Raw genomic sequence first — 12,310 nt, 5'->3', positions numbered from 1 at the left:
TGAGTGACAGAGCCACATTTTTAATACACATTTCCCTGCTCTATCTTCATTTAAAGACATGACACGTCTACACAAATAGTTGGATGTGCTGCTACTAGATCACCACAAGTTTGTCAAGGAGTTTGATCAGAACCACAATCATCTTTATTTTGCAAAGTTTATGTGGTGCAGCAGCTTTGGTTACATAGAGAAGTAGCACTCTTAAAAAAAACACATGATGGTGATATCGATCTGCTCGTTTCAATAATTTATTAGAAAACTGAACTTTAATTTTCTAAATTGTTGCAGGTTGAAACACCTACGTGTTGTTAGAGACTTATAATGTAGGTGGTAACGGCAGTAAGTGTATATCTGTATGTATCTGTATTTTCAACCTGCTGCTGAGTAACCCACATCACAGACTGACTTATAACAACAAAAATAGCATTTTGTTGTTTTGTTGTTTTGTTCTTGTTTTGTTTTTAAACTAAAGACTGCCTATAAAAGATGCCCATGGCTTCTATCTTTAAAAGATGCAGAAGTGACTCAAAGATGCATTTTTCTAACAAGGGGTTGACAAACCTATTTGTCACTTCATGTACGACCTTTAAACACAATCCTAAAATGCACCACAAAGCTGGATATGTTTTAGGGATTGGCTTCTCTGTGATTGACACTGTGCAAACACTCATTAGTCTTGACCTGTCAGCAGAGCAAACCCTCATGCGTCACGCTCGATTTCAAAACAAGCAACGGTGGCTACGCCCATCTTTTATATACAGTCTATACTTTTTTACCATAAAAGGCTATCTTTGTGGCACGAAGTAGCAAATACAGGACAAAGGCACGTGGCGTTTTCCTTTGTTTGTGGTGTTTCAGGTGGCCCTGCAACAGGCTGGTGACCTGTCCAGGTTGTACCCTGCCTCTCACCCTGTGACAGCTGGGACAGGCTGCAATGCTGAACTGGATAAGCTGAAGAAGATGGATTGATGGTGTTTTATGTTCTTTAACTTTTCTTTAAAATGTTATTTTTGTGCTAAAAATAGCAAACATTTCAGACCTAAGACTGTATATAAACGACAGGTAAAAAAAAAATAACACTATTGCAGAAATGCCTTAAACTTGCATTCAGTCAGCCAGGCGCAACATGTCAAACTGTGGAGAAGTCGTGAAAATGACCCTCAGCTCCCTTGATCTACAGTACTGCGCAAAAGTCCAGAACCACCCCGTATTGTTTTATATTTTCCTAAGAAAATGGGAGATACATGCAGCGATTCATTGAAACATGCAAACATACATGGAAATACAAATACAGAAGAAGCCCAAGCCATGATATAGCCTCCAACGTGTTTTACAGATAGCTGTGGATGCTTGCTGTTGAATCTTTCTCCTGACCACCTGTAGGAAGAGTTCTATGGTGTCTGCAATTCTAAAACACAACAGTGGTTTGCCTCCTGAATTTCTTGACCTTGTATGATTCACAGATTGGTGTTAAATGGCTTAACAAACATGTATTTTAATGCATAATTTTGTGTTTTATGATTACATAAAGAGTAAAATAGAAAATAAAGCAGTATACAATATGAGCATGCAGAATCCCTTGTCACTGCTGTTTCCCCCCACCACCACCACCACCACCACCACCACCAAAAAAAAAAGGGAAACCACTGGGTGAATTCCATCTTTAATATACAGTCTTTGGACTGTATCTATGACTAAATAAATGTGCAACATAAGGTCAAATTTTATAATTTACAAATTCAAGTTTTCATCTGTAAGAGAGAAATGTGTTATGCTGACCAATATGACATGCTGTACTTTTAACTTTTAACCTTGCTTAATGTTTTAAATAGGGTTTTTTCCCCATCTACATTCAGGGCAAGTGGTTTCTCTGCATGTCACTGCAGTATGATAATGAGCTTGCAGACCTGAAACTTGCTATGAGAAACAGATCGCAGTGGCAGGCCCACTTTGATTTTCAGCAGATTGTGCTGTAACTCGTTACGACTCACTGAAATCACAGATTGTTTTATCATCTGTGAATGTGTGTTAAGCATTTATTGGAACCTCAGAAGGAAAAAGCAAACAACGACTTTTTGAGGGTTGCATTCATCAGTACTGATGTGGAAAAGAAACCCGATGTCATACTTAATGAACAGATGTTATTTTTAGACTTTCCGTGCATGCTTGAACTGCAGATAATACAGACTGCAAGTTTGGTGCACGATTCATGTAAACTATACAGGACAGTATGTTTGAAGTGTGTTGTTGTTGTTGTTGTTGTTGTTGTTGTTGTTGTTGTTGTTGTTGTTGTTGTTGTTGTTGTTTTGGTGGGGGGAGTGGAAGCAGCTTAAGATTCACTCTGCCAGAATGTAAAGACAGGGAAGACCAATAAGTATTAGAGCATGTAAGAGTGTGAACTGTTGCCTATCTCTATGTTGGCCCTGAGATGCACCATTGATCTGTCCAGGGATTGGCACCAGCTTCTATGCCAGCTTATTACATTATTACTACTGAGGAGCATCAAATTTTAGGGGGTGGCCAGTGCCCCCTCTGGTCCCCCCTTGGTGCCGCCCCTGTTCTCCATCATTCCATCAGACCTGTTGATAATACTGTTGGAAATCCTTTGAGAGTCCAGAATCGTGGCAGTGAACCAGTCAGTGAGTTTCTAAGAACGGGTAAGTCAAGACATTAGGCCTCATTTCACTGTAAAGCTTTCCAAATGTCTTTCTGTTTCCTAAGGCACTGATGACGCGGCCGTGTCAGTTGATCTTTAGAAGCAGTGAGGAGGAAGCTCACAATTTTATTTCTCTCAGAGAGAGAACCCCGGGGTGCTCTGCGTGCAGCTCCCTGCTGCAGCCTGGCGAGATCTTTAACAGCACGTTAGCCACGGTCTGCTGCTCTGTCTGCTCCACATTTCGACTTGTAGCACTCAAGAGTGCCACTTAAGCTCTTCCCTTCAGTGTGGCTCCTCTCTCAGCCTTCAGGTTTTTTTGGGGGGGTTGCCACAGACCGCCTTAAACAGACACTGTTACATCAACGCTGCTGTCCTCTTTCTAGCCCGCTCAGCTGGAATGCATCCCAGGTCTAGGATAGCGTCCCGCTCCAATGCATCTATTCATCTTTCTGACATTTACCAGTTATGAAGCCTGATGAGACGCTCGCTCTGCCACATCTGTTGACCAGTATAGCGACTGAAATAAAGTGAATGTCAGGGTTTTTCTGCTGGGTATGTGTATGTTTAAACCTTATACAGTTATAGGCCACTCAGAATTCTGGGAGGCCTTTCAAAAAGTGTAGGGCCTGAGTACAAACTCTGCCCCAGGGGGTTTGGCCTCTCATGCTTGACAAGGCTATTTGCCATATGGTGCTGCTATAGCAGGCGACAACAGCAGCGTCAGCTTCAAAGGCTCTCTGCTCTGCTCTGTGGACGCTTTATCACAATTTGAGGATTTACAAGTGAGGAGCGCATGTGACCTATTTGTGCCATTCTGAGCATTACTATTAAACTCTGTCTGAATACGCGTGTGCATTGGCATAGTTGTTCTTAGATAGATTATATATTTGTGTGTGACTGGATTTGGCCGTTTGAGGAAATGCATGACAGAGAGATATGCAATTTTACGTGTAAAATACACAAAGCTTATCATCCGATCTCGTAGCTTTTCCCCTGTTTAGGTTATTTGCATAGGGCCACGTAGCGTGCTGCTTTAGTAATGAATGGCGTGCCAGAAAGATCTACAGAATGCATGACTTTGGCTCGGCCTCATTTGTCTTTTTGTGGATATAAAAATAATCCTTTGGTATTATTCGTTTTTGGGTTTTTTTCATTGCAACTGTCTCTAAGATAAAAATGAAAGGGAAAACAACCTGAAACTTTACATAATGTAATGTGACCTTTTAAAAGACTTAAAAAAATTCCAGTCGCCAAACTAAATCCTAAAACCAGACCACGTAGTGATGACCTCGGAGTTACTGGCATGGCACATGGATATGACTGGCTGACATTTTGACATGCTATTATGCAATATTGCAAGCAGAAGCGGTCGTTTTCCTTTCCTCTGTGGTTTTGTGGTGCTGTGCTGTTGTTAGCTTTTGGGCACCACTTCTGGTATTTTGGGGTGGAAATGCCTGGCAGATTTGGTGGAAAACATGCATTTTGTTTTTTGTTTCCATAATTAATAAAAAGTACAAGATTTTTCACACGAAACTGTACAGTTGTCATTTTAAGCCTGCTTCATTGTATTAGAATAGTATTTGGCCATATTATTAGGTAATTTCAATGTTGTTACACATATAAATACCTTTTATTCCATATAAAAAATCTGTAAAAGTAGAATAAAGAAAATAACTGTATTTTAAATAACTGTCCCATAAAAATAGAGATTTTTATTGCTGCAAGTTTCCATTATTTTACTGAACTTTTCGTGCTCCCCAGCTGGCAGAAAAATAAAATTTTTACAGGTGATTTTTGTTTTGTTTACTTTTTTTCCCCCAACAGTGCAGGAGGAATGAGGAAGTATGATACACGGTCTGCCCAAGGCTATGAACCAAATGGGGTTTTAGATTAATTTGTTAAACTGAGTTAAAGAGCAGCTATTAATAATGTAAAACTGAGCGCCAGTCTGCTGAGCTGATCAGAGCCTTGTTTGCTCTGTGCTTACTGTTTACTGCTGTTAAGAACACCTGAGTGGGCAGCGGTCTGCCAGACAGATGAAGTTAAATCCCATGGAAATAGAATAGAATGCCTTTACTGTCACTATATGTAACGCGCGGCGGACACTAAAGCGGTCGCGCCAGAATGTCACGCTAAAAAGAAAGATTCTTTAAAATACAAGGGGGAGCAAGCGAGTCAGATACCACGGGCACAGAGAGGGAGCAGGTCTGATCAGAAACAGTTTATTACTAGGCCAGGGAGCACAAATAAAACACCCTTAAAATGTACATAATAAAATGTTTGCTCTCTACTAAAAACAATTCTAAAACCCATAAAACTACCATTTTCTACATTCACTAAAACCCCCCCTGCTATAATTAGGCCACATGTTCATTATGGGTCCATCAGCAGGCCAGGAATTCCTCCTTTAGAGCAGAGTCCACGCCAGCCCCGTCTTCAGCAGACAAGAAAGAGCCACCCATCTTCTTGTCCTTCCGCTGGCCCATCACTTCCCAGCCCGGCTTGCGTTCTGCACCCGAATCCATGATGCGACCACCGCCACAGCTCCCCTTGCGTCGGTGTCCTGCAACATAACAAATAGGGGCCAGAACAATGGTCCCAGAAGCGGCCCTGGCTCATGGCCATGGTGACCCTCTCCCAATCCAGCTGCACCCAGTAAACAACAGTAGAGACCCTACTCACAAATGCAGGCAGAGGTAAACCTCTGCCCTGCTGCCAATCACACGCGTTGTCTCTTACTGTTGCCGTTCCATGAGGTCAGGACTTGGTCGCCGCATCACACTGGCCATCTCGCATTAACCTTCCAGTCTGGGGCCTCTCTCTTTCAGTGCCCAGCGAGCCTGTTTTTAAAAGGTCTTTACACAGCTGATAGGCCACCTCTGGACACACCCCTGCCTCAGCAGGTGGTCCCTATCAGCTAATTTGTCCCATGTGCAGCCAGTCCACAGTGGATAAAAACCATGTCACATAAAACACTAAAAACCATGCAATAGAAACAGAATAAAACCATGCAAATAAAACACTCATAAATAAACACTAAAAATCAGAATAAAAACAATATACAAGATAAATACAAATTTCCACTGTGTGACATATACAGTTGTACAATGAGATACAGAGCATCTCCTACTCAGTGTAAACATGCTGGGGGGGGGTACAGTTCTGCAGCGCTATATACATATGGACAGTATTAACAAAGGGAAAAAGTAAAATGTATATAAAATGTACAAATATACAAGCCGTTTTTTAAAAAAAGTAATATGTAATAAATAGTGTTGTGTATATACAGTTGAGTTATTGCACATAGAATTGGTATTGCACAGTGGTGGTCCATAGAGGAAGTGGGAAGAAAAAAATTTTTGGGGGGGGGGGGGGAGGCTGTGTTATCTGTGCATGTGTGAGTTCAGGGTGGTTATGGCTTTGGGGAAGAAACTGTTTTTGAGTCTGTGGGTTTTTGTGCTGATGCACCTGTAGCGCTTCCCTGAGGGAAGCAGGCTGAACATGTTGAAGCCAGGGTGGGAGCTGTCCTTGATAATGTTTGCTGCTCTGGTGAGGCAGCGGGAGGAATAGATGTCCATCAGGGAGGGGAGAGGGCAGCCGATGAACTTTTGTGCTGTCTTGACCACACTCTGAAGCCTCACTCTATCCGCCTTGGTGCAGCTGCCGTACCATACCGTGATGCAGTAGGTTAGCAGGCTCTCAATGGACGAGCGGTAGAAGGTCAGCAGCAGGTTGGAGTTCAGCTTGTACTTCCTGAGGACTCTCAGGAAGTACAAGTTGGAGTTCAGCTTGTACTTCCTGAGGACTCTCAGGAAGTGCAGCCGCTGTTGGGCCTTCTTGACGACCGCTGAGATGTTGTCTGTCCAGGAGATGTCAGCAGAGATGAGGACACCAAGGAACCGGAAGGTGTGGACCCTCTCCACACACTCCCCGTTAATGTAAAGGGGGGCCAAGTCAGTGCTGTGTCTCTTGAAGTCAACAATGAGCTCTTTGGTTTTCTTAGTGTTCAGTGCCAGGTTGTTTTCTGAACACCATGCTGCCAGCTTCAGGACTTCCTCTCTGTAGTCTGCCTCGTCTCCCTTCGAGATGAGTCCGACTACCGTGGTTTCATCAGCAAACTTGATGATGAGAGTGTTGTTGTGGGTCGAACTGCAGTCGTGGGTGTAGAGAGAATACAGGAGGGGGCTCAGCACACAGCCCTGTGGGGAGCCGGTGCTCAGTGTGCAAGTGGAGGAGAGATGAGGGCCGAGTCTTACAGTCTGGGGCCAGTTTGTGAGAAAGTCCTTAATCCAGGCACATGTGAGAGGAGGGAGGCCAAGAGTGACCAGTTTGGTGATGAGGATGTCCGGGATGATTGTATTAAAGGCTGAGCTGTAGTCCGCAAAGAGCATTCGGACGTAGCTCTGCCGCTGCTCTAGGTGACTCAGCACAGCGTGGAGGGCTGTGGCGATGGCGTCTTCTGTGGATCTGTTTGCACGGTATGCAAACTGGTGGGGGTCGAATTCTGGGGGGAGGTAATCCTTGATGTCCTGAAGGACTAGTCTCTCAAAGCATTTCATGATTACCGGTGTGAGGGCCACAGGGCGGTAATCATTCAGGCTGGAGATGGGAGACGGCACTGGGATGATTGTGGCTGATTTTAGACAGGATGGGATGGCTGCCTTATCCAGTGAGAGGTTGATCTCTGTGTAGGCATCTGACACGAGATGAAGTTATCAGATCCCATGTTTCATTAGTGTATGTATTTATCTGGCATGCAAAGGCTGACACTTTCCACTCCACTCCCTGCTGGCATCACAGGTAAATGACATAAGCTCCCACATGTTCCTGCCCCGTGGGGACTTTTATGGCTGCGCTAAGTGGAAAACTGCAATACAAAAGTTGCATTGAAAGCCTGCACTTCCCAGCACCTCCAGAACAATATGTCATATTCTGCTGTAACGTAATGTGGCATTTTGTTTAACCACTCTTCATGCAAATATCGCCTGTGTATTGCAAACATTGGTTTCTTTGTGCCCATGCCAGCGTGTTAATGCTGCCGCAAACTATCTCACACTTCAACTTTAGATAAGTACAAGATGTGGTTTTACTTTATATCATTGTAACACAGCTCCGGATAATTATCCATACTTTTTAAATCGAAGGATTTTAAATTATTGGAGCTCCTCCATCCACAATGTATGCTGAGACCATTTTTTAGTGTGTGACTGCCACCTACTGGTTAAAAGCGGCTATTTATTCTACATGAGAAAAAACAAGGTGTACCTTTATTTTATCAATTTCAACTCTAATGCTCACCTCCTATGTAGACCTTCTAATTTACATCCTATTAATAACCATTCTAATTCATAATTCTTATATATTGTTTATTTTATACGGTCTGAAATATATATTATTACATCTATAAAATGCAAAATATAAATTTTTCTACACCAAGCAGTTCCCATTTTTAGGGATTGTCACTCAATGGTTTATTGAGTCGCTCCTTGGTGCATTTTGCTAGTGTGCTTATAAATACTTATCTCCTTCAAAGCTCCACGTGATGTTTGATTCGGTGACACCAAGTTGCTCGGTCCCTGTACTGTAAGTCAGCAAACAATGTTAACTGCAACATTTCAACTGTGGTGTCTTAAAGAAAACAGGGCTCATTGTCCTGAAGGCAGGGATTCACTGGTAATCAGACATACCGACTCACTTTTGGACCGATGGGCACCGATAGCAGCCCATTCGTTCATTTTCATTACTGACACTGGATTGCCCAATCAAATCTCTTCACGCGACCGGCCCCTCCCCTACCTTCGCTTTGCTCTGACGCACCTTGTCGAAACAATTTAGTGAGAAAGAATTGGCGAAAAGATGGAGTTGAAAAACTGAGAGAAAACAATAAGAAGAAACTAATAATTGATGTAGCAAAATGTGTGGAATTAACCGACATGTTAGCTGGACCAGCAGTAGTACCAGCAACCAGAGGTGGGAATTAACAAAGTACAAATACTTTGTTCCTGTAATGAAGTAGAATTTTCAGGTACTGTACTTTATTTGAGTATTTATTCACGGATACTCCATACATTTTAAAACAAATATAATAAAACACAACACCATCACAATAATCTAGCTAAGTGTAAATTACAGTAAATACTAAATATTGAATGTTATTGTGCAGCATGCAAGACTGACAGTGCACAATGTGCTTTGAGGTAGCAGCCAAGAAAGGTGTAGTTTGTGTCTGTGAACACCCGTGCATACACCTGTGTGCACACCTGTGTGGATGAGCGTGCTTGTATTCAAAAGGTTTCTCCATGTAACGATCTGCTCGAGCGTATGAGGAACCATAGCCCAGTCCCCCAGCAAATGAAGCAGGCATGGAGGAGATCCAGGCCCCAGACATCCAGAGGCCCTCAGAGTGCGAGAGCCCAAGGAGGACCATCAGAAGGGCAACCATGCCACCCTCCTAGGAAGAGCTGAGGAGAGCCCCAGACGAGGGGTCACCTAGCAGCCACGGTGCAGAAGCCAGAGGGGGCTGCAGTGACGTGCCCACGGGCTCTGCTGGCAGCCAAAGTGGACCCCAGAGGCCAGAGGCCCGACCTGACATATAGACACAGACGTACAGGCACACACAGACACAAATGTGCATTCCCACCCTCATGCACACATATACAAATACTCGGCACTCACCCAACGTGGAGACAGACACAAATGGACACTGTACACACAATCACATTCCCCAAACATACTCTATGCCCCAGGTCCAGGGGGAAACCGCACCTATAGACCCAGGAGATGTTACCCTTTTCCCTGGGGTTGAGACAAGCAGACGCTGCTGGCTCCGTAGTAGCAAAGAGACCCCGCATCCCAGACCCCAATCAGACAGCCAACTGCTCCTCCCAGTCCCTCCGCCCCAATGGCTAACAGAGAATGGGGGTGTGTGAAGAGCCTCCCTCTGCCAGCTGTAGTGTTGCTGCATGCTGTTCTAAAGTGCATTTAAAACACTCGAGGGCAATGTGGTTCCTACCAGAGTGCAGCAGGTGTCAGCACGGCCCCTCCTGAAGACCTTCAATGTCTGCATGCATTTAAAATTGAGAAGTGGGCACCGGCGCCAGATGTGAGGTTGAATACACAGAGCTTTCTCTGGACGCCATATAACATGCCCACCCCCAAGGCCCTATATGTATGTGTTATGAGTGTGAGTAATGTGGATGTCAGGGTTGTGGAATAAAATTTATGTAGCATTTATGGTCAGGGGTTAAAGTGGGCGAGTGAGTGCAGGTGTCCTATGTTGTAGTCAGTATCCACTGCAGAAGAGGAGGAGCACAAGGGAAGTGAGGTTTCACTACAACATAATGTTTCAGCTGTTTTTCTATCGGCTCAAAAAACTGTGTCACAGTGTGTTGGTAGCTAAAGCTCCAGCTTTACCTTTTATCTCACAGGGGCATAAAATAAAGAAAGCTAACTTCACTATCAAAGAAAGCTAACTTATCTATCAGGCCGCAAGAAAGACAGGACCTGGGGGGAAGAAGAGAGGTTAGATTTAAAGATAATGACTGCTCAGTGATACCTGATAAACTGCTAAAACTATTTTTTATCACATATTTGATTTGTATGTGCAATACTAGCTTTGTGTTATTCAAAAGCTGCATGAAAATGCTGTGTAGGTTTGTGCAGGCTAACAGATTAGTTTGCAGTAGTGTGGTGAATTCACAGTAAAGCACTGCGATGGACTGATAGACAGTGGCTGTGGTGGTCAGTCTTTGGTTACATCATAAAGCAGATAATGATCTACATTTAGGCTGATGATGCTTAGATTCATTTACTGAATTGAATCGTTATACCAACGTATACTGTCTAGTATAAAGACACTGTACAGTATAATGTTGGTGTAGGAAATGGAACTCAGTCGAGAAAACTCTGAATCATCTGCTTACATCTTGTTGAATTCAGTTGTATAAATCCACAAAGAGCAGCAGGTTAGCTGATCACAGTATGAGTTGTTTGTATTTTCCCCACACCGAGCCACTGCAACAGATCTTTGTGTTCCCACGAAATGTTCAAATCTCACTGTGACCGTTCTCATTTTTCTGTTTAGATGGCAAAGTCACATTCTGCAATCTAGGCAACAGAATATATATTCTGTTAAGATGAGTATATTCATTAAAAATAGAAATTAAATTAAAGTGGTAGTGCCAGCCAGATGTTTGTAGCTGTGGGTGTCTGGACTTTTAAAGCACTTTTAAGAAAGTTAATGTTCAATTTTAGAGAACGACTGGATGGTTCGAGTAACAGTATAATTTTAGCACTTACAGATCTGACAGTGAGTGGTTCCCGTTACTCATCCAGTCTCAGAAAGCACTGGTTAAAGTGTTTGTGTATTTATTGATTTATTTTAAGTAATTGTGTTTTATGTATATTATGGTTTTATATTTTTACAAATGCTTTATATACTTATTTATATACATATATATATTTAATGGTTTATACCTTGTGTCGTGGGGGGGGGGGGTAGTTGTGTGTGTGTTTCTTGTTTCTTGTCTTGTTTTTATGGACATGAAGTCTGCCAATAAAGATTGAATTGAATTGAATTGAATTGAATTGAATAACATTTACATTCTCATGTACCACTATTATTGTTGTCTCATCAGATAAAATGACAAAAAAAATCCCTCAGAATTTTAAACTACAGCATCCATCTGCGTGTCCGCATGTGCAAACGATTCAAAGTTCCGAGTTTTATATGTGATGTGCGATTTGTTAAAGTGCGGTGGTTATGAGAATCACTGTGTGGCGGGGCGCTGCATTTCATTAAGCGCGTGTTCTGAACGCGACACGTCGTATTCAAATGGCTTGATTTTCGTGAAAATTCTCCGCTTTTGTGCCACGGCATGAGGTAATACACGTCGAAGATATCTTTGTTGAAATGAAAAAGATGACGTTGTCGGCAGGATTCGAACCTGCGCGGGGAGACCCCAATGGATTTCTAGTCCATCGCCTTAACCACTCGGCCACGACAACTCGTACATCCCAATCACACAGACGTCAACTCATAACAAAATTTCCGTTATACTACTAGTTACACAAATAAAGCATGTTTTGAAGAGTATCTATAAGGCACTGGAAGCTGGAACAAGCAGGGAAACAAGAGCCAATCTTAACTCAGTTTACCGCTTTATACTCGCCTTAATATAACCTCATCGGCTTTTTAAATCTATTTAATCGTGCCAAATAAATAGATTTGCTGAATATTTTCTCTATGTAGTTATTAGAGTATCCTCTCCCCTTTTATTAATACCAAGTGTTTGTATTTGTTCAGTTCTTACGACTTAATATATTAGCACTGCACGTATATAAACTATTGCAATCTCTGAAAGTATGCATCAGCTGAAATCCTCCACACATGCATATGAGCTCATTGTCCAGTTTACAGCTCGTCGTAACGTGTAGTTTTACATTAGGTGCATTACTTTCGATTATTTTGTTGCCGTTTATCTCCCATCTTAACAAAACCTAAAGGGCGGCACTGAGCCATGGAGATGCAGAAAAACAGATGGCCTCAGTTATGTTCGGTTAAAATTAAAATGTGCGCTTATTTCTATAAACTAAACAAAAACAGAAGTGTGACTTTTAACATGAGACTAATTTGGAGTAATTGTCATTTCGGTC

The sequence above is a fragment of the Aulonocara stuartgranti genome (assembly GCF_965226115.1).
Source record: "Aulonocara stuartgranti genome assembly, chromosome: 4".
NCBI classification, from domain to species: Eukaryota; Metazoa; Chordata; class Actinopteri; order Cichliformes; family Cichlidae; genus Aulonocara; species Aulonocara stuartgranti.
The sequence above is the reverse complement of the archived record's forward strand: the minus strand, read 5'-3'. Positions refer to the sequence as shown.